Below are 22,403 nucleotides of genomic sequence, written 5' to 3' on the forward strand. Positions count from 1 at the left end.
TTGTTTATTTGGCATGAGTTTTGTTCGCAAGGGAAAAAGGAAGATTAATTGAATTTACCTAACCTCGAAGAAATAAAGTTTAGGACTGAAAAATCAATCGTCACATAGATAACAAATCGTGCCGAGGTGATCTCAATATTACCTTCTAAAAGTTAACTGAATTAATGTAAACTTAGAAATACCTATGCTGTGAAATATGCATTGGGAATGGTTTAAAATCCAAAGAAATGTTTATACTTTAAAATACTTGCCCACCTTCCCTGATTGTAGGGTCAATAAATCATAACGTAAAAGAACTAGGGTTTGTCCCTAAGGTTCTTAAATAAAATAATAAAAAGAGACCCTAGGTCTAACAAACGTTAGCTTAAAGAAACTGAAATGGATTGCTTCATCGCATAGTATGATGCAGGACTTGCACAGCAAGTACAAAAGTCATATGGTCTTGTGATTGATTCACAAGAAGAAAGGTTGAATACCCTAAAAAAGGATGTATTCTTTGATATCCTTCTAAATAAGGAAGGTTAAAAACCGGAAACTAAAGTATCCAATGAGCTTTAGGGTTGACAAAGTTGGGTTCATAGGGTACGCCCTAACCCACAATATAAAGGATCTTGCTAAGTTGCAAGGTACTCCGGATCGAGTGCTAGATCCATTCAAAAGGAAAGATTCCTTCCTTAGTAGTTTGCCAACAACAAGATCGATTAATGGAAACGTTTGTGCTTGCTAGAGATTTTAGAGCACTGTTTGATTTATGAATTATGAATTAAATGAATATCTATACTTCAGGTTGAAGGCCTGAAGGGAGAGGCAGCTTCAGTTACCCCCGACTACCTGCCTGACCCTAACGAACGGGGTTGTTGACCGCTCTGGGAATGTGGACCGAACCCGCCACGAGAGGTCTCTCCGTTGAGCTCTACTTGGAGCAGGAGGATGCTTTGGTGCCAAGGGGCTCTGGCCGTAAATCCCTTGCCTTCTGGATCCTGCACAAGAGGCTAACGTGACTTGGGATTGGATCTCGAGGCTCGCATACTAGTCTACGAGCAGAAGCTTGGAATAGTGATCCCTATGGATTACTAGATAGCCTTCGGGCGGATTATGGACAAGCCTATGGGTGGAACTCCTTATATTTCAAGGAAAAATATGAAGATATGTTAATAAAGAACTTGTTTGATATTGTTTTTCTATGTCACGTGATAAGATTACGTGAAGGAACCAGTGCTTAACGATTTAATTAAAGAAGCTGATTGTTACATGTCCAACTAACATGTTAGATAATTACCTAACTAAAACAAACCGAGGAAAGTTCGGAGGATGGGCCATGGGTCCGTCCTACGGTTGGGTGGTCCCAGTTGGCCGGGAACTTTCTCAAATCTCGAAGAACAGCGGGATGATAGTCAAAGGACACGAACAACGAAAGCATTGACCTAGAGTTATGTCTTAATCGATTTACGCTATTTTAGAGGAACGGAATGGGACTATGCCTTATGGCAGAGAGATTGAGCTCTGCATCCCTCTCGTTTTCCATTCTCCTTGAACGAAGTGCAGCATGAATCCGCTTCGGACCTGGCATTTCTGGGTAAAGTAGTTCGCTTGGGTTCAATGCTAGTTTGTTGTTAGGAAAAGATCAATCAGGAAAACCCTAATTCCGGTCGATCCTAAGTGGGAATGGCCAGAATACTTCCACTACATGGTAGATGCGGAAAGTCCTAGATCGCAAATCGTGTAACATTCCATGGGAGTGCCGGGTGGAGATTTCTAGACATCCTTTCCAATGGACTGCTAAGACGTGTCCTGGACCATACTAGTGGACACGTTACAAAATCTTTCCTTTGAGAATTTAGTGAAAGAGTACCCTTATCTTGAGTTCATTTTATTGGTTGGTCATATCTTTGGTGAATCCATCTAGACCCTACTATTTTTTATGATGATTATACCTCACAATCAAAATTTGAGATTGATGATATTGACAAATAAGATAAAGAAAGTGATGAAGATGATGGTACCTATGATATCATGGATGAGAGTGATATTCCTAGAGTAATAGGATACTAGTAACTTATACTTAAAATTGATTGTTTCATTCATTGACCTTTAGTTTGTGATCCCTTGTATTAGAGATGGAAAATGGTGGTACAAGGAATCAACTTTTAGAGAAAACATACCATTTTTTCCTTCTTTTTTTCAATCACTTTATATTATCTTTAGTAGAAAATTTCACTTTTAAACTATTTAGGCCAAAAAGATTGTTGCGAACAACAGATGCATGGTTTGCGCATAGCGAATGGAAGAAGCTCCCTCTTTCTCTCTTTTACTCATAAAATTGCATACGACTCATGAGAAATTAAAAATAGACTAAAAGAGAAGGTAAAGTAAGATGAAGCGACTCATGACTAGGTTCAATCTCCCCCCGACATGAAGTGGGCAGCTCCCTTCATGCCATATTTATAATAATATTATGAAATCTTCTTTGCCCAAGATTTAGGCCCTTTACAATCACTTTTGGCAGAAAGAGTTTGAGTGAACTCAAAAAGAGATAGAGTAATTTGAATTAATGGATGCTAGCATTTTGCATCCCACAACTCTCTAGAACCATTAATATTTTATTGGACATATCTTCTAAAAATCTATTTTGCTAATAAATATTTACATAGAGGCTATGTGCACGCTCTATAAGAAATAGCGGTGCATCTAATACAATAATCCAATAATTTCCAAATAAATTCTTAAGGAAATAATCTTTAGGATTCTTGTGTCTGGCGTGCCTTTCCAATTCTCCTTGCTCTACACATCAATTGCCAAAAATTTAGAAAATCATGTTAGAATAATAACCAACTGAATAATTGCAGCTAGCCACATAAATCAATTAGTTTGGAATTACATAAAATAATTAATTCATGAAGACGTTAATACTCGTGTGGATAAAATGGTACCACCCATGTTCCTACTTGCATCGATGCCCGGAAAGGATAGGTGTCCCCATCGACCTTTTGCCTAAGACAATTCTTAGGAACGTGCCCTGCATTGACGGAGAACCATTTAAGGCGCTCATCCCGCCAACATACACACAAAGCAGAACCATTTAAGGCACTCATCCCTTTGCATAGGTGCCACCTGGCAACATACCCCCAGGGTGAGATAGCAATTGTCCTCAATTGGTATTGGCTGGATGTGAAGACAATAAATTGAAAAAAGGTTGCAAATCACGAGCATGCATCCATTGAGCTTTCTCAATAGGATGATTGTGGAATTTGAGAGGATAGCGAGGATAAGTATTTCTAGTTCTAGTGGTCATATAGTCAACATCAATAATTGTTTCAGGGATTAGGATTTCAAGATCATCTGCAATCAAGGGTTGTGATTCATAAACAAGGTGAACAGGAAGAGAACCTTTGAAGGGATGTAAAAGACTAATGTGAAAAGTGTTGTGGATTTTCCAATGATGAGGTATCTCTAATTTGTAAGCATAAGGATTAATACAATGGATAATTTTAAAAGGTCCATAGAAACGAGGAGCTAATTTTACATTCGGATTCTTTTCTACACTATGGAGTCTACGTTTTTCAACATGTAACCAAACATAATCTTCTTCTTTATAAATCATAGCTTACCTCTTTTTATTTGCTTATTTCACATATAATTGTTGGGCCTTTGCTAGTATTTGTTTAACTTGCTCATAAATATTTGAATGATTTTGAATCCAATCGTCAACAAAAGGTATTTTCTGAGTTAGATGAAATGTGGGAGTTGGCAATTTGTGACCATAAACAAGTTCAAAATGTGTCTTTTTTGTAGGAGTGTGAGTGGTATTATTGTAAGCAAACTATAGAAGGTGGAAATGATTATCCCATGTGGCTGGAGAAGAAATTGTGTAAGCACGGATTAAATCCAAAATTGTGCTATTTGTGGCCTCTGTTTCACCGTTAGTCTGTGGATGAAATGCAGAGCTAAAATCAATCTTAGTTCCTAAGTTAGTAAACAATGTAATCCAAAAATTAATACACAGTCAAGCATGTCGCTTGGACACAATAATTTTCGACAATCCATGGTGCACAAAATATACTTGAGAAATAAGTTAACGGCTTGTGCAGCACTTAAGATCTTTTTACAAGGAATGAAGTAAGCATGTTTACTAAATCTATCAACTATGGTCCATATCATATCATTCTGTGAAGAAGTTTGTGGTAAATCTGTAATGAAGTCCATAGAAATATACTCCCAAGGTGAATTATGGATCGGTAATGGAAGTAATAAACCATATGTCTTACCATGATGTCTTTTTATGCGTTGACATACAATGCAGTCAGAAACAAAATTAGAGACATCACCTTGCATATTTGGCTAGAAAAAATATTCATGTCAATCTCTAAGTGTGGAGATAATACCACGATGTCCCATATAAGGAGGCTTGGGTACTTCTTGCATAATGAAATGACAAAAAGGATTAGTAATACATAACCTTTTTTCATAAAACACAAAACCATTGGAAATAGAAAAGTTTCTAGTAGGGATTCATTGATTGTTAGATAAATTTACCCAAACATCATGAAAATTGGGATATTGAATATAAGTATTTTTCATTGTGTCTAACGAAGAAGTAGAAATGACAAAAATATTGTTTAATGATGGCCCATGGCTAAGTGCATCGGCTACTACATTTTCCTTACCTAGTTGATATTGAATGAGTGGATGAAAGGATTGAATAAATGATGCCCACTGTATGTGTCTATCATATATTTGTGGTTGTGACAATAAATGTTTAATACTCTACTGATCGATTTTAATCATAAACTCCGAACCCATTAAATAATGCTTCCATATGTGCAATGCATGAACTATGGCTAATAATTCTTTGCCATATGTACTATATTTAACTTCAGAAGGTTTCACTTTACAACTAGAGTATGCTATAGGGTGATTGTCTTGCATCAATACTACACCAATGCCAAAACCACTTGCATCAGTAACCACAAGAAAGAATGGTCTATTGACATCATGTAACTGCAAAATTGGTGCGTGTGTGAGTGCATGCTTAAGTATTTCAAACAATCGTTGTTGGTTTTTGCCCCAACGATAAAAAAGACATTTCTTTAACAAAAGAGTTAACAGTAAAGCAAGCAATGAAAAGTTTTTGAGAATTTTTTTTATAAAAGCTAGCTAGTCCTAGAAATGAACGAACTTCATGTACATTTTTAGGTGTTGGCCAAGACTTAATTGCTTCAATTTTACATGGATCTACGTGTATGCCTTTGGCAGATACGATATGACCTAAATATTCTATTTCAGATTGAAGGAAAGAACTTTTGTCAAGGTTAGCATATAGATGGTTTTGTTTTAATAAACTAAACACTAAAGATAAATGTTCTTCGTGTTCTTTTTCAATTTTGTTGAAAACAAGAATGCCATCAAAAAAGGGTATTACACAATGCTGAAAATGCAAAAATATTCTTTTCATCATTCTACTAAATGTAGTTGGTGCATTGGTAAGTCCAAAGGGCATTACCAAGAATTCATAATTTCCAAATTGTGTACGAAAAGCTGTCTTAAAAATGCTAGAAGTGGACATACGAACTTGGTGATATTCTGATTTTAAATCAATCTTACTAAACATTGTTGCTCCTTGTAATTTATCTAGAAGGTCGTCTATTCTAGGTATTGGATACCTATTTTTAACCATTATTTTATTAAGTGCTCTATAATCTATACACATGCGATAAGTTTGATTTTTCTTTTTAACTAATAATACAGAAGCTTCAAAAGGCCAATTACTTGGACAAATTAATTTTCTACTTAGAAGTTCTTCAATTTGCTTCTGAATCTCTTTCTGTTCTAATTGGTTATGGAGATAGGGAGCTTTGCAAGGTGGTTTACTATGAGGAAGTAAATTGATTTGGTGGTCTTTGGGTTGTTATGGAGGAAGTTGAAAAGGTAAATCATTAGAAAAGCAATCAGAAAATTTAGCAATAAAATGATGTTGCTTTGGAGTTAGTTCAGTTTTTGTAACATCAACTTCATTAATCCATACTAAGAAAGCTTTTGATTGTTTATGCAAAGCTCGCTTTGCCTGTATATGACTAATAATTGGAAATAATTCGATTTTTGTTAACCCTTCGAGTAAAATTTGTTTACCTTTGTGCTCAATGTGCATTGAGTGTGTGTTGCAATCTATATTGGGGTTGAATTGGTGACACCATGACATTCTTAGAATTACATTAGTAGATTGCAAAGGTGATACTAAAAATTTTCTCTTTGCCTTATAAGATCCAATAAAATTTCTAAATTATAAACTTCTTTAGTACCATTATATCATTGTCCTAGAAATGCAGCCTTAATTTTATAGGAAAATGGAATAGTTTTGAGTTGTAAGTTTCTAACTACTTTTTCTAAAACAAAATTATGAGTACTACGTCATGCAAAAAAGTCATATCATTATTATTGATTTTACATCGCATCTTTAAAAAGGCATGCATAGAGATTTTACCAGCAAGGTCTTCAGGTTTGTTAGAATTTTTTCCAATAAGTGTAGCCTCATCGAAGTCGGGCATTGCTTCAAGGTCTTCGTTGGATTCTTCAACTCTAAGAAAATTTGAATGCATCGTGGGTTTCTTCCAATCACAGGTATTGCCCATGGGACAATGACTCGAAATATGACCATGACACTTACAATTATAACAAATTACATTTTTGGAATTGGCATTGAAGACACTTGGATTAACATTTTTAGGTTCACTAGATTTAGGTAAATTTGAAGATAGATTGGGAGGTTTAGAATTGGAAACTGGTTGACCATGATTATTAAGAACATTTCGCATCCATGGCCGTCAGTTAAAACGATTCTTTCCATATTGAGAATTGAAGTTATGAAAATAATTAAAACAAAAGTTTTTACCCATGTTGTTACCATTGGATGCCACAAATTGCCTTTGGTCTTTAGACTGCTTCTTTTCAACATCGTGAGCTAGGGATATGGCTTCCTCCAAGTTATTGGGCTTGAACATGTTGACTTCGGCTTGGATAGATGGAATTAAGCCGGACTCATGCGCAGATCGGATGTTGTACGCTCACGTAGTGAATGCCGGAAGGTCCCCAAGAACAATAGAACCCTACTTTTTGCACAAAATTCAAGGTGAAAAGCATGAATGACATGAACAAGAGATCAATATGGTGCAATCTCCCACCGTGCCTTGTGTGAGCGCTCCACAAAGCATGTATTTTATGTATTAATCATCTTCAAGCTCAAATAATAGCCCAAATTACAAAATAGCAAGCTTTTAGCTTTTGAGTTTGCTTTAACACAAAATAGGAATAAAGCTAATGGACGGTGCCCAAAAAGTCTGGCATGCCCAATACAATGTCCAAGTACAAATAACATAATTGTGCACCCATGCGCAACAAAATAATAAATAAATATCCAACGCCTCAATAAATAGGTGCGATAAAATATAGGTGCCATGCCTAAGGTATGCACCCATCAAAATATAAATGATAAATCGAATACTCGCTATCCTCCAATGCTTTCCTCCGCCCCACTGTTGCTATCTCTACACATCAACTTAATTTATTACGAGTGCGCACTCTAAACTCATAAATGTTTATTAATTTAATATGCATTTTACAGAATCACCTGCTATGGAATCACCCATGTACACACTAAATTAATGAAACGCCCGAAAATGATAGGCGTCCCCATCAACTTCTCGCTCAAAGAATCCACTTTGTGTATGAGCCCCGGTCATCAAAGTTTACGGAATCCACCATAAAACCTCACGGAATCCACCGTGGCACGGAATTCACCGTGAAATATGCCTCTTGGCATCATACCCCCGGGGTGGGATAGCAATTGACCTCAATTGCTATTAGCTCAATGTGGAGCTAACAGAGTGGGGAAAGCATTTAAGTCTCTAGCGTGCATCCATTGTGCTTCTTCTACAGGATGATTCTTAAATTTAACTAGATATCTAGAATATCTTCGGCCAGTTCTAGTGGTTAGAAAGTCAGTGTCTATGATAGCTTCTGGTTCAAGTATTTCAGTCTCTTCCTCTAACAAAGGTGGATTTTCATAAACAGGGTGTATAGGTAATTGGCCTCTAAATGGTCTTAATAAACTAATGTGAAATGTTTTGTGAATTTTCTAGTGAGGTGGTAATTCTAACTTGAATGCATTGTCATTAATTTTATGAATGATCCTAAATGGTCCATAGAATCTAGGGGCTAATTTAACAACTAGGTGTCTATCTACAGTTTGTAGTCTACGTTTTTCTATTCTCAACCAAATATAGTCATCAATTTTGAAATTCATTGCTTGTCTTTTCTTATTGGCTTGTTTGGTATATGATTGCTGGGCTTTGGCAATCATGTGTTTAACCTCATCAAAAATAGTATTATGCATACTAACAATATCATTAGCACTCTGAATTCTATTTGACAAAGATGCAACAAGTGTAGACAATCTATAACCATAAATCACTTCAAATTGTGCTTTCTTTGTAGATGTGTGTGGTGTATTATTATATGAAAATTGTAATAAATGCAAATGTGTATCCCATGTCTGTGGTTTAGAAATAGTATAAGCATGTAAAAGATCTAGAATAGTGCTATTAGTGGCTTCTGTTTGTCCATTAGTTTCAAGATGAAATGCAGATGAGAAATCAATTTTTGTGTCTAGGTTAGCAAACAGAGTAATCCAAAAGTTGTTACAAAATCTAGAATCACGATCAGAAATAATAACTTTTGGTAATCCATGGTTAGTAAAAACAGTTTTCAAAAACAACTGTGCTGCTTGTGATGCTGTTAAAGTTTTCTTACATGGAATGAAATATGCTTGTTTACTAAACCTATCTACTACTGTCCAAATCATATCATGGTTAGCTTTAGTATTAGGTAAACCAGTAATAAAATCCATAGAAATTTGTTTCCATGGTCTTGATGGAATAGACAAAGGCATAAGTAATCCATACTGTTTACCATGATGTCTCTTAACTCTTTGACAAATCAAACATTCAGAAACAAAGTTAGATACATCAGTGTCCATATGCGGCCAATAAAAATCTTCAGTTAATGTACGTAAAGTTGATATGATACCTCTATGACCTTGATATGGAGGACAATGAATCTCATTCAAAACAAAAGATCTGAATGGAACTGTAACACATAATCTCTTTTCATAAAACATAAATCCATCATTATAAGATAGTGAATCAATAGGAATCAAGTTATTTTGAACTAATTTATTCCAATCAGCATGAAAAGTAATATCCTGATGATAAGTATCTTTCATAGCAATCAAAGAATCAAATGATATAACAGAAATATTATGAATGGCAGGTCTTCTACTTAATGCATCAGCCACTACATTTTCTTTACTGGGTTGATATTGAATGATAGGATGAAAACTCTGGATAAAGGATACCCATTTGATATGTCGGTCAGATATTTGAGGTTGGCTAAGTAAATGTCTAATATTTTGCTGATCGGTCTTAATCATTAATTCTGAACCCATTAAGTAGTATTTTCACTTTCTTAATGCTTGTACAATAGCTAATAATTCTTTGTCATATGTGGAATATTTCAGTTCAGAGAGTTTCAGCTTACAACTAGAATAGACTATTGAATGATTGTCCTGCATAAGTACGGCTCCTATTCCTGATCCACTAGCATCAGTCACTACTAAAAAGAATGGTCTATTAAAATCAGGCAACTGTAGTACAGGAGCATGGGTTAATGCATGTTTCAATAAGTCAAAGGATTTCTGTTGATTATCGGACCAATGATAAACAATTTCTTTCTTCAAAAGTTTGGTCAATGGTAAAGCAAGTAATGTAAAATTACGCACAGACTTCTTATAGAAACTAGCAAGACCTAGGAATGATCGTAACTTATGCACATTTTTAGGTATAGGCCAATTCAATATTTCATCTATTTTCTTAGGGTCAACTTTAATTCCATCAGCTAATACTATATGACCTAAATACTCAATTTATATTTTAAAGAATTCACTCTTTTCAGGATTGGCATACAGTTGATTATCTTTTAGTAACTGGAAAACCAATGACAAATGCTCATAATGTTCTTCCTCATTTTGACTAAACACCAAAATATCATCAAAGAAGACAATTACACAATACTAATATTTCAAAAATATACGGTTTATCATTCTACTAAATGTAGCAGGTGCATTAGTCAATCCGAAAGGCATCACTAAAAATTCATAATGACCAAACTATGTCCTAAATGCAGTCTTGAATATGTCTGACTTATCTAGTCTCACCTGATGATAACCAGATTTAAGGTCTATTTTACTAAATATAGTAGATCCTTGCAGTTTATCCATAAGGTCATCAACTCTAGGAATTGGATACCTATTCTTTACAGTGATCTTATTTAAAGCTCGATAGTCAATGCACATATGATAGGTATTATTCTTTTTCTTGAATAACAGAACAGGTGCACCAAATGGAGAACTACCAGGTCTAATCAATCCTCTATTTAGTAATTCCTTAACTTGACTTTGAATTTCTTTTTGCTCTATCTGGTTATGCCTATATGGTGCTTTGGAAGGTGGTTGTGTGCCAGGAATCAAATCTATTTTATGGTCTTCTGGACGTGAAGGAGATAAACCAGGTAGATCTTCAGAAAAAGAGTCTTTAAAATGTGCAAGAAATTCTTTATGCCTAGGATGCATATGGTTTTCTTTAACTTGCAGTTCATTCACCCGAATGAGATAGGATTTACTACTTTTGCGTAATGCACGTTTAGCTTGAGTATGCGAAAGCAGTGGAAAAGCATTAGATGCATGCATACCATACAATGTAATATGTTTTCCTTGAAATTTAATATTAATTGAATGTGTGGAATAATCTATATCAGGGTTATGCTGATGATGCCAAGGCATACCTAAAATACTGTCACTGGACTGTAATGGAACAACTAGAAAATTTCTTCTTTCAGTATATTGACCAATTTGAATTTCTAAGTCATGCACTTCATGTGTACCATTATAAGTAGTGCCTAAGAATGCTGCTTTGATGCGATAATGCATAGGTACAGTCTGTAACTTCAATTTCTTTACTAGCTTTGCTGAAATAAAATCATGAATACTACCGTCATCATGAAAAATAATATTTTCATTTCCATGCACTAAACATTTCATAGTCAATAAAGAATGTGGAGTTGGCATACCTGGTAAAGTATCCAAAGGAGTAGTAGTGTCGTCCTCATCTTCTGTGAAATCAGGCATATCTTCATGTTCTTCATCTTCCATTGCTCCAAGGTAGTTGATATGGACAGGTGGCGTCTTCGAATGGCAATTTGTTGCTAGATGTCGAGGCTGGTGGCATTTATAACACACTATAGACTTGGCTTTGGTTACATTGTTTGCAATGGCGGGAAGTTTAGGTACATTAGGATTTGGCTGTGGAATAGGCTTGGGGTTTTGATTGGCATTGGATGGTAAAGCAGGTGGTTTTGCCCAATTTTTACGAAAAGATGATGAAGAGAAACGACCTTGATTAAATCTTCTAAAATTTGAGTTGAATTGCTTAGATCCATAGTTACCATTGGCTTGGAATTGCTGTGGACATCTGTCTCTACCTCGCAGCTTGTCTTCAGTGTTGTGAGCTAGTGAAATTGCGTCTTCAAGAGTAGCAGGCTTGAACATGTTAACTTCAGCGTAGTAATGCCCAAGGAGTCCAGACATATACTTGTGCTTGTGTGTCGCTTAGGTACGTCTTCAAGCATGCGTAACTGGAGTAATGCATTCCAAAAATGCTCTATGTACTGAGGAATATGCTCACGATCGTGTTGCTGAAGAAGATCCCATTGCTTTATAGCTTTCTCATGAAATTGCGGAGGAAGAAAATTCTGTATAAACTTCTTGAAATTCTCCCAGGTAGCGGGACAATCTATACTCTTGCGTACTACAGTCCACCAAAGAGATGCTCTATCCACTAAATGATTAGTGACACACTTGATTTTATCTTTTTCTGCATAGGTTTCCTCATGAAAGTAGTCATCAAACTGACTAATGAATGCAAGAACAGTTTTTCCCTCTCGAGTGCCATTGAAAGTACGAAATTTGAAATTTCTTTTACTTTATCTTTGATTCCTTACGGATGGTTTGAGCTTCGAGAGTCGCGTCAATGGTACATCGAATAAGATCTTCAGATTGAGGTTCTTCTTTATCAGTAGACGATCTTTGTAAATTTGCCAATTGAACTTGTAATGCTTGCCTGGCTCGTCGTTCTTCATCCAATTGCATCATAATTAAGTCCAGCTTTTGCTCCATCATAGGTTCAGGTAGGTCGCCTTCAGCCATTAAATCATCCATATGTGGTTCTGTCATCCTGTAAAACTCAAAAAACCTCTCACTCTCAAAATCAAGTTAGCGGGATGAGCACAGCTCAAGATTGGGAATACAAGGCTTATATATTTTTGGGTATGGCTTTCACAATCTTCGTCTTTGACTATTGCGGGATTTGTAATCTTTGAAAAATCTATGTTTTATCCTTTTTTGTATGCTGAAAATGCTTCAGTAAACCTGCGTATACGTAGAGTACCTTCCAATGAACAACTTTGCAGTTCGGAGTTTCTGCGCAGGAACAGCCCTTCTATGAGTTTTGAATAGAAGTCAGTTTTGACTTCAGGTGACTTGTCTGACTTGCAGAGTTGCAAACTTATGTGACTTGCAGAGTTCCAAGACTTGCAGAACTTGGTTGCTTTATGTGACTTGCAGGATTTCAACTTGAGAGACTTGCAGAACTTGCTGCATTTGAGAAGCTTATGTGATTTAGAGCTTTAGTAACTTAGCTTGTGGCTTAAGGAATCTGAAACGGTGAAATTTAGGGGAGGGGGCGTTTTTTAGCCCGGCGGAAAATTTGCGGGCATACTTTGATATCTCACGACGAATTTTTAGAAGCATAAAGCTTCTCTAAGCTTTACTACTAAGCTTAATAATAATAAAATCTTTTAACCTTTTAGGCTATGGAGTCTTATCTCTCTGTATGAAGACAACTTGATGTAGGAGATATCCACGTGGTCCTCCACCTCTGCAAGCTGGTCCTTCGTAGTCTGATGATGGAAATAGAGGTTCTTGATCGCCAGGAATCCACCTATATCGACCGTTCATGACGAGATTGACCGTAGAGCTGGATTGTTCCAGGAGCTCCGCCTTCGCACAAGATGGGTAGCGATTGGAAGCTCTTGATCTCAGCTTCGCTCTGATACCATTGGTGCGTAGATCGGATGCTGTACGCCTGTGTAGTGAATGCCAGAAGGTCCCCAAGAACAATAGAACCCTACTTTTTGCACAAAATTCAAGGTGAAAAGCATGAACGACATGAACAAGAGACCAATTGGGTGCAATCTCCCACCATGCCTTGTGTGAGCGCTCCAGAAAGCATGTATTTTATGTATTAATCATCTTCAAGCTCAAATAATAGCCCAAATTACAAAATAGCAAGCTTTTAGCTTTTGAGTTTGCTTTAACACAAAATAGGAATAAAGCTAATGGACGGTGCCCAAAAAGTCTGGCATGCCCAATACAATGTCCAAGTACAAATAACATAATCGTGTGCCCATGCACATACAAAATAATAAATAAATATCCAACGCCTCAATAAATAGGTGCGACAAAATATAGGTGCCATGCCTAAGGTATGCACCCATCAAAATATAATCCTCCAATGCTTTCCTCCGCCACTGCTGCTATCTCTACACATCAACTTAATTTATTACGAGTGTGCACTCTAAACTCATAAACGTTTATTAATTTAATATGCATTTTGCGGAATCACCCGCTATGGAATCACCCATGTACACACTAAATTAATGAAACACCCGAAAAGGATAGGCGTCCCCATCAACTTCTCGCTCAAAGAATCCACTTTGTGTATGAGGCCCGATCATCAAAGTTTATGGAATCCACCGTAAAACCTCACAGAATCCACTGTGAAATATGCCTCCTGGCATCACAGACATATACTTTCTCTTGAAGGTAGATTCGGCCCTGGCTCCACCATTTGGAGTTGCAAGAGAATGCTCAAAAATCTTTATGTGTATTGAGGGATAGACTCATGTTTCCGTTGCATGAATAGGTCCCATTGTTGTTGCATGCGGAGCTCGAATTGTGCAGGGAGGAAATTTGCAAGAATATTCTTGGGAAAGTCATTCTATGTGAGAGGACAATCAATGCTTTTATGTGTGACATCCCACCATAATGTAGCTTTCTCAATAAAATAATAAGATGCACATTTAATTTTATCACTTTTTGAGTATTTCTCATTGTCAAAATAAGCTTCAAACTGACTTAACCATGACAGAATTTTGCGACCATCTTTAAGTCCATCAAAAGAATTACATTTGAATGTATTCTTGCTTATTTTGGGCTCCTTTCAACTAGCGTGGACATCCAAAGTAGCATTGATGGCGCGAACTAGGTTGTCATTGTTGGTAGAAATTTTAGTGGGTGGCAGGACGCTTAAGGGACTTTAGTTCTTGCTCCAGTTGTACGTGGTGTTGACACTCTTCTTCAAGTTGCATGGATATTAAATTGATATGCTACTCCAAGGTTGGCTCAGGAAGCGGTGATGTAGAGTCGAAATTGGTCATGATTGCTTGATAGAGAAATCCGGAGATTTAGGAGGCCTTGCAAATGAAAAGACGCCTTGCTTGTCGTTGAAGAATTTTGGCATGTAAGACAAAAATTTTAAACGGTCTTTGGACAAGAAATTATGGATGGAAGTAGGCAAGAAATGCATGAATTTTTAATGGTAATTTTGTGAAATTTATGAAGCTGGAAAGAACTGCATGAGAACTGCCTCTATGGAAGAGATACTCAGCTGTGACTTGTGAAGATTTGCAAAGTCTATGAATGACACAGAGTAAGAGAGGTTGAAGTTGATTATGTAAGTTAGTAATGTAACTTGCTTGATAAGTCTTTAAGCCTTTTTTTTAAAAAAACTTGACGTTTTAGGATAAGAGGACACCGTGGATGCTGGCAAGGCATCAAAAAACGCCCCCTCTCCCCCCACGAAATCAAAATAGAGCTTAAGCTCTTGATTAAGCTTCAGCAAAGCTTTTAATTAAGCTTTAACTAAGCTTACTAATCACCTAAAAGCTCCACTTCTTCACGAAACATGGCGCCATGATATAGGAGTGGGTCTTTTTCAATGTCTAGAAAAATAACAAAATTTATTAATTGTGATAGAGGGGTTTGCGGTTTTGAAGGCCTGGGAATCCAGGCGTGTAGTCAGTTTGCAATGAGAGTGACCGTAGAGCCCATTTGTATGTAGCTGAGGGCTCGCCTTCATGCCAGACGATAGGCGATTGGAAGCCCAAGAGGTAGGTTGGGCTCTGATACCACTGTTGGGAACAATGGATGCGTGGTTTGCGAGTAGCGAATGATGGAAGAAGCTCCCTCTTTCTCTCTTTTACTCATAAAATTACATACGACTCATCAGAAATTAAAAATAGACTAAAAGAGAAGGTAAAGTAAGATAAAGCGACTCAAGATTGGGTTCAATCTCCCCCCGACATGAAGTGGGCGGCCCCTTCATGCTGTATTTATAATAATATTATGAAATCTTCTTTGCCCAAGATTTAGGCCCTTTACAATCACTCTTTGCATAAAGAGTTTGAGTGAACTCGAAAAGAGATAGATTAATCTGAATTAATTAATGCTAGCAGTTGTGCATCCCACGACTCTCTAGAACCATTAATATTTTATTGGACATATATTCTAAAAATCTATTTTGCTAATAAATATTTAAATAGAGGCTATGTGCACGCTTTATAAGAAATAGCAGTGCATCCAATACAATAATCCAATAATTGCAAAATGAATTCTTGAGGAAATAATTTGTAGAATGCTTACACGTGGCGCGCCTTTCCAATTCTCCTTGCTCTACATATCAACTGCCAAAAATTCAAAAAATCATGTTAGAATAATAACCAACTGAATAATTGCAGCTAGACACATAAATCAATTAATTTGGAATTCTATACAATAATTAATTCATAAAGACATTAATACTCGTATGGATAAAATGGTACCACCCACGTTCACACTTGCATTGATGCCCAAAAAAGGATAGACGTCCCCATCGACCTTCCTCCTATTATTCTTGTCTCTATGGTGGATATATAACCTTGTCTCATTGTTTGTCTCCATATATTATTGTTTCTATAATTTCATATTGCAAGGTAAGCTAGTACTTTTATCATCATTATTTCATCTTGTAAGGCAAGTCTATCATTAATTTTCTATCATTTCTATATTTTTAATATGATGTTTTTCTTTACCTCATGGTTTGATATTTCAAGTTGGTATTTCTAGTATTTCCAGCTGATGATTTTCTTGTTGATGTCTGTTAGATATATATATATATATATATATATATATAGCTAACAATGTCTTCGTACTATAGCTAATGAGTTTATTTAACTCTTTTAGGATATTTTAGTAAGCCTATTTTGTCCTAGTAAGCTTATTTTATCATATTAATATTTCATTTATTTCAACTAAGGAAATAATGATCTAGCTAACATTTTCATCTTGATATTTTATTTGTTACATGTTTCGTTGATCATATTCTAATTTGTTTAGTTTATATTCTCGCTAATGATTCTCCAACAATTGTTTCATATTGATATATTATTCTAGATGATGATGTTCCAACATATGTTTCATTTTGATATTTCATTTCATTTATATTCCAACTGGTCATATTTTGTTCATGTTTTGTCTTATTTTATGTTTCAGCTAATGGGCTAATGATATTCTAGTTGATGATCTGTTTTCTAGCAAATGTTTTGTCTTGATATTATGTTTCCAACGAATGATCTTTGGTTGATGTTGTAGTTGATGAGCTCTTGATATTCCAGCTAATGATATGACATTTCTGTTATTCCAACTTATAGTTGATGCACTGATGATATTTTAATGATCGTAATATTCATCTCATTATATTCCAGGTGATGATTGTCGGTATTTTGTTCATCATTTGATTATTCTAAATGTTTCTTTCTTCCAGCTGATTTTTGGCTCTTCCTGCTAAGTTTCATATCATTTCATCTATATTACAGCTAATGCATTGAAATTATTCCACACTTTGTTTATAAGAAATGTTTTGAGCTGATGGGATGATATTTCATTTCATTCTTATTCCAGCTGTTGAAATGTTCTAGCTGATATTTCATTATTATTCCAGCTATTGAGTTGTTCCAGCAGCTGATGTTTCATTCCTTATTATTCCAGCTGTTGAGTTGTTCCAACTGATGTTTTGTTCTTTATTGTAGCTGGTTGTTGAGTTGTTCCAAACCATGTTTCGTTCTTTATTCTTCTTTACTCTAGCTCTTGAGTTGTTCCAGCTAATGCTTCATTCTTTTTCGTTTTCTATTCTAATGTTTGTCTATTCTAGCTTCTGATACACGAGCTGATGTTTCATTGTTTCCAGTTGTGTTTTGTTATTTCCTATTGATGTTTCATTGTCTCTAGCTGTTGTTTGTCTATTTTCAGTTAATTCGTCTGTTCAAGCTTATGTTTATTCTACTTGATATTTTATCTATTCTAGCTAAGGAGTTGATGTTGCAGCTAATGTTTTTGTCTTGATAATGCTCATCTCGTCCATTCTTCTTTCCATTTGCTGGTGGTATGCCAACTGCTATTTCATATATTCTAGCTGATCAGCTGATGAAATTTTTATCGTATATTCTAGCTGTTGAGTTGATTTATGACATTGTAATTGTGTTCTAATGTTGACATAACATTTTCTATTAAGTTTTTGATGTCACAGATTATGTTGCACAACCGATTATATTCACACTCAAGATAAAGCAATTTCATGGCCCTTTATCCCCTTTGATTCCTTCATCTATTGTAATTCAAGATTGATGTAGCTCCTTCATTTATCTATAGTAATTCAGGAGTGATGTAGCTCCTTCGATGCCTACAAATAGGCACTTGTATATTCAGGAGTGATTTAGCTCCTTTCAACTTGTAATAATATCTTTTCAGTATTAATATAGCAGTATGGCTATATAGAGCTGTGGGTTTTTCCCTTGAGCCCCCAAGGGTTTTTTCATCCACAGTTAGGGACCTTTATTTGAGCGGGGGTATTAGCTATATATAGTTTGTCTATATATAGCATCCTGGTCCCCTCTATATATTCCAACTATGTGTGCTCGATTGATGCACTTCTAGGGTTCCACTTCCGGTGTCTCGTGTCTCTCTTCTCCTCTCTCTTCCTCTGTAATTCCTTGTCTCCCTCGCACACTATTCAACACCGCCTAGACAATTCTTAGGAACATGCCCCGCATTGACACGGAGAACCATTTAAGGCGCTCATCTGGCCAACGTACACACAAAGGAGAACCATTTAAGGCGCTCATCCCTTTGCGTAGGTTCCATCTGGCAACAGAGATTAGCTGATATTAATGCTTTGATGCAACCATTTGTTATTCCCATCATTCATTATTAAAATTTGTTTGATATCATGATCTTCATCTTGCAATAGACCACTTTGTGAGAATATAATATTCATGTAACTTCTTCATGAACAATAATCTTCTTGTAATCATGTCATTTCCAAGTTTCTTTGGTTGCCCAAGGGATAGTACTACTAATTTTATGGATAGCTTGGAAATGGCTTTCGTTGTCTCAAGTAGGCATGATGAGGCTATAAAGCTTTCTGGCCTACCATTGGTTCATATAAAAGAAGCAAGGGCTTGGGTGATTAAATTAAAGCCATCTTGTAATAATCTCATTTTCAAGTTTGTTTGGTTGCCAAAGGAGAATGCTATTGATTTCATGGATAGCTTGGAAATGGCTTTGCTGATCTCTAGAAGGAATGATGAGGCTGCAAAGCTTCATGGCCCACCATTGGTTCTTAAAGAAGAAGCAAGGGCTTGGTATTATGCCGCCATGGGTGATTAAACTGAAGCCACATGAAACACCCTCAAGAATGCATTTCTTCTCCAATATGGTGGAGGTGATGCTCCTCCAGATTTATGGAGAGAGCTTTCAAAACTATACCAACGTTTTCTTGAATATCATACTAATTATGAATCTAAGGTTGTGAGAATTCGGGCAAGATGGTCTGCTACCCTATCCAATGAAGAGAGAGGTTCTAATTTTCTTAAGAAAGAAATATTTATGGCAAGCCTTTTTTCTCTTCTCCGAGAGAAGGCCAAAAGATAAGTTTTTGGTACGTTTGAAGAGGCATTGGAAGTGGCAAGAGCTAAGGATTGAAAATTGAGATTCCAATCTCAAGTGTCAATGGTTGAGTATTTGCAATCAAAACCCATACCTTCCCAACTTGCGGTTGTTCAACCACTACCACCACCTATTATTCCCATGAATTCTCTCATGGGGGATCATAAACAAAAACTACCAGAAAGAGTAACTAGTCAAGGAGATAATCTTTCAATCAATTTGGTGTAGGGTGTTAGGGCTCCAAAATAATAGCCTTTGGCAGTAGCTACTGGTGGAAATAAATGAACTCCAAGGAGTCCCACAAGGGAATGTTTTTGCTACAATTGTGGTGAAGAGGGGCACGGTATGTATTTTTGCCCTTATTCAAGAAGAACCACAAGAGATGCCCCACCTAGACCATGCCAACAAGAAGTTACACTTCCTAGAGAAAGACCTTCCATTGTCACACGGAATACAAGTAGGAGTTCAGGAAAGTCGCTCATCAGATGGAAGTTATACGAGATGGGAGCAAAGGATTATGAAAAGTACTCAACTCAACACAAATACATAGAAGAAGAAGTTTAGATACAATGAAAATTCTCAAAGTAAGTTCACGAGCTAAGGGTAACTTTTGTTTGGATAAGAAGATGGGTCCAACATACACTCAAGTTCTCCTCAAAGCTCAAGTCAACAATTTGATACACTTCTCTAATTTAAGATTGAAACATGAATGCAAGTTAAGTCATAGTGTCTACTCTTCTCTTCATGAATCTTTATCTTCAAAGTATATTGATGCTTACATTCTTCAATTGTTAGCATAGCTTGACTCAATTATGCTCTCAATGATGGTGTGTTAAGAGGTTAGTTACAAGGCGCATCATGGGTAGCAACCCATAAAGGCCAAAGCATGTGCTAACAACTTGGCGAGTGAGAAGACAAAGAGTTTGCATAAGGAGTATCTATGGAGATGATGATGACTTCTGTGCTTCTTTGTTGTGTCAACACAATGATGTGCAAGGTGTTGCTGATGGTATGGCTAGTAGAAAGAAGTAGCATTAGCATGTACAACTATAGTCTTGACAAGCATCTGGGTCCACACCTGTCTCAACCCTTTAGCATAGGAAAAGTGCACTATTGCTAACTCTATAACAGGATTTGGACTGTGCCACCTCACATCTAGAATTAATGCATTTACATAAACCTGCCCTCCGCACAATTAGGATGTCGATTTCTGAAGTTGGTGCTCGTCTTATCCCTAGGCTTTGATGCCTTTTTCATCTTTCATAGCAACAAGCTCTGCTACCTTATTGCTCACCAAGAAGGATGCTAAATTAGAGATGCCCAAAAAGGATAGACATCAATCATTGAACTTCCTTAGAAGATTCCTTACACAACCGTATTCAAGGAAACACCCTAGGCATTGCAGTTTTCTTTCTTACTTTTCCTTGCAATAGCATCATCAAATCATCAGCTAGCAAGGCAAAGACCGCCATCTACAAAAAGTTCATATTTCTGTCTTCAATGTTGATTAACATAGTAGCTACCAATTGAAGCTTCTGACCAAAGAAAGGTTATTGAAGAAAGATGGAGAAGCTAAAGAAGAGGAGCTCCTCTCTCGCCTCCCCCAAATCAGTGTGCAGGCTTTATGATCACGACGTTACTATCTTTTGCAAAGCTAACAATTCCTTCAGAAGACAAGCATCCAAGAGCCGCCCAAAATTACAGAAGTAACGGTCGACAATATCTGCAGGGATCTTCACCTCTCTTGTGAGGCAGGACTCAGTGTGATGTGCAACTCCTTGTTTCCCTTTCTTAGTTTGCAATGACTGTTTTGACCCATTTGACGATAGGTCGTAAGCACGCGTACTAGCTCCTTCACATGTTTCTAGTTTCCTTCTCAAGATGAATAGGGTGAAGAGTCTTCTCTAAGCTCGACATTGAAATCCAATACATGAAGCACGTATGTCTCTAGATCGTGAGCTTCAGGTCTATTACGGATCTGCCATCTAGCAGTCCTGCAAAGTTAAAGATTTTTGGCCATTCTTCCCCACCATCTTCATTGTCCTTCCTGTCAACAATAGCGTAAGGCTTTTTTATTCTTCCATCCTCCCTAGCTTTTCTCCTCCTCATCACAAAAACATGAGCCTCTCCCAAAAAGCATGCCTAACATTAGCTTTTCTTTACTAAAGCTTTGAAACGCCATTTTGCAACATTTACTTTAGTTGTGAATTTATCATCCAATATTATTACATCTACACTCGAACTTGCTACTTGAGTGCTAGCAATACCTATTGCAAGTCCAATATTTTCTTCGTGAAGAGTTGATGCATCATTGGTCCCACCACCTCTAATAGCAACAACTTCTTCTTGTTCTTTCAAATGTTGTACTAGCAATAATTTGTCAAATGATGAGGACCTTGCTATAACCTTCTCCTCATTTATCATGCTTCTATTGAGGATGTACTCCCTTAAGTTTAAGCTCGTACTTCTCTTCTTGTTGACCCTTTCAAATCGAGCATCATACAAATAAGATAGTCACCGAATTTGATAATCAGGAACTATTTCTCGACCATACCCATGGATGCTACTTTGTTTAGTTTATGATTAATGTGTTCATTTTACATGATGTTAACGAGGATGGATCAATACTTGGCATGAAGAGGAAGGTGGTTATTGCAGTGTGCCCAAGGGGTTGTCTTCATATTCCCCTTCTTCCTATCTTAACTAGTGCACATGTGAATAAATCGCATGACAAACAATAGATCTCCATCTACACGTCCCCCTTCGTTGCAAGCGAATATAAAAAAATTTAGGATGGAACCAAGTAATCAATTTTTCAAACTGTCAGTCTAGACTGAATGGAAAATGAAAAGGCATACACAACGAAAAACAAATTCCTAATTACGTTGACTAATGAGTTCAAATTCCTGGCCAAAAACTCTACCCTCAGGTTTACAGTGGTGGATGTCACGACACCGCTTCTACTCCACCCCTTTTACAAACCCCAATATAACTACATATTCTAGAACCTCTAGAAACACCCCAACCACCAATTATAATTTCCCCCTCTTGCGAGAAGATGATAGTGTGAACATGATTGGTTTGGAGAAAATAGAATAAGGGAGAGAAAGATGGTAGAGATGGATACCATGCTAATCAAGAAAGCTCTAATTAATGAACCTTAGAATCTACATCATGATAAGCTTTTAACCATGAGATG

The sequence above is a fragment of the Lygodium microphyllum genome, chromosome 7, assembly GCF_053477565.2.
Source record: "Lygodium microphyllum isolate KBCC chromosome 7, Lygodium_microphyllum_v1.1.10, whole genome shotgun sequence".
NCBI lineage: Eukaryota > Viridiplantae > Streptophyta > Polypodiopsida > Schizaeales > Lygodiaceae > Lygodium > Lygodium microphyllum.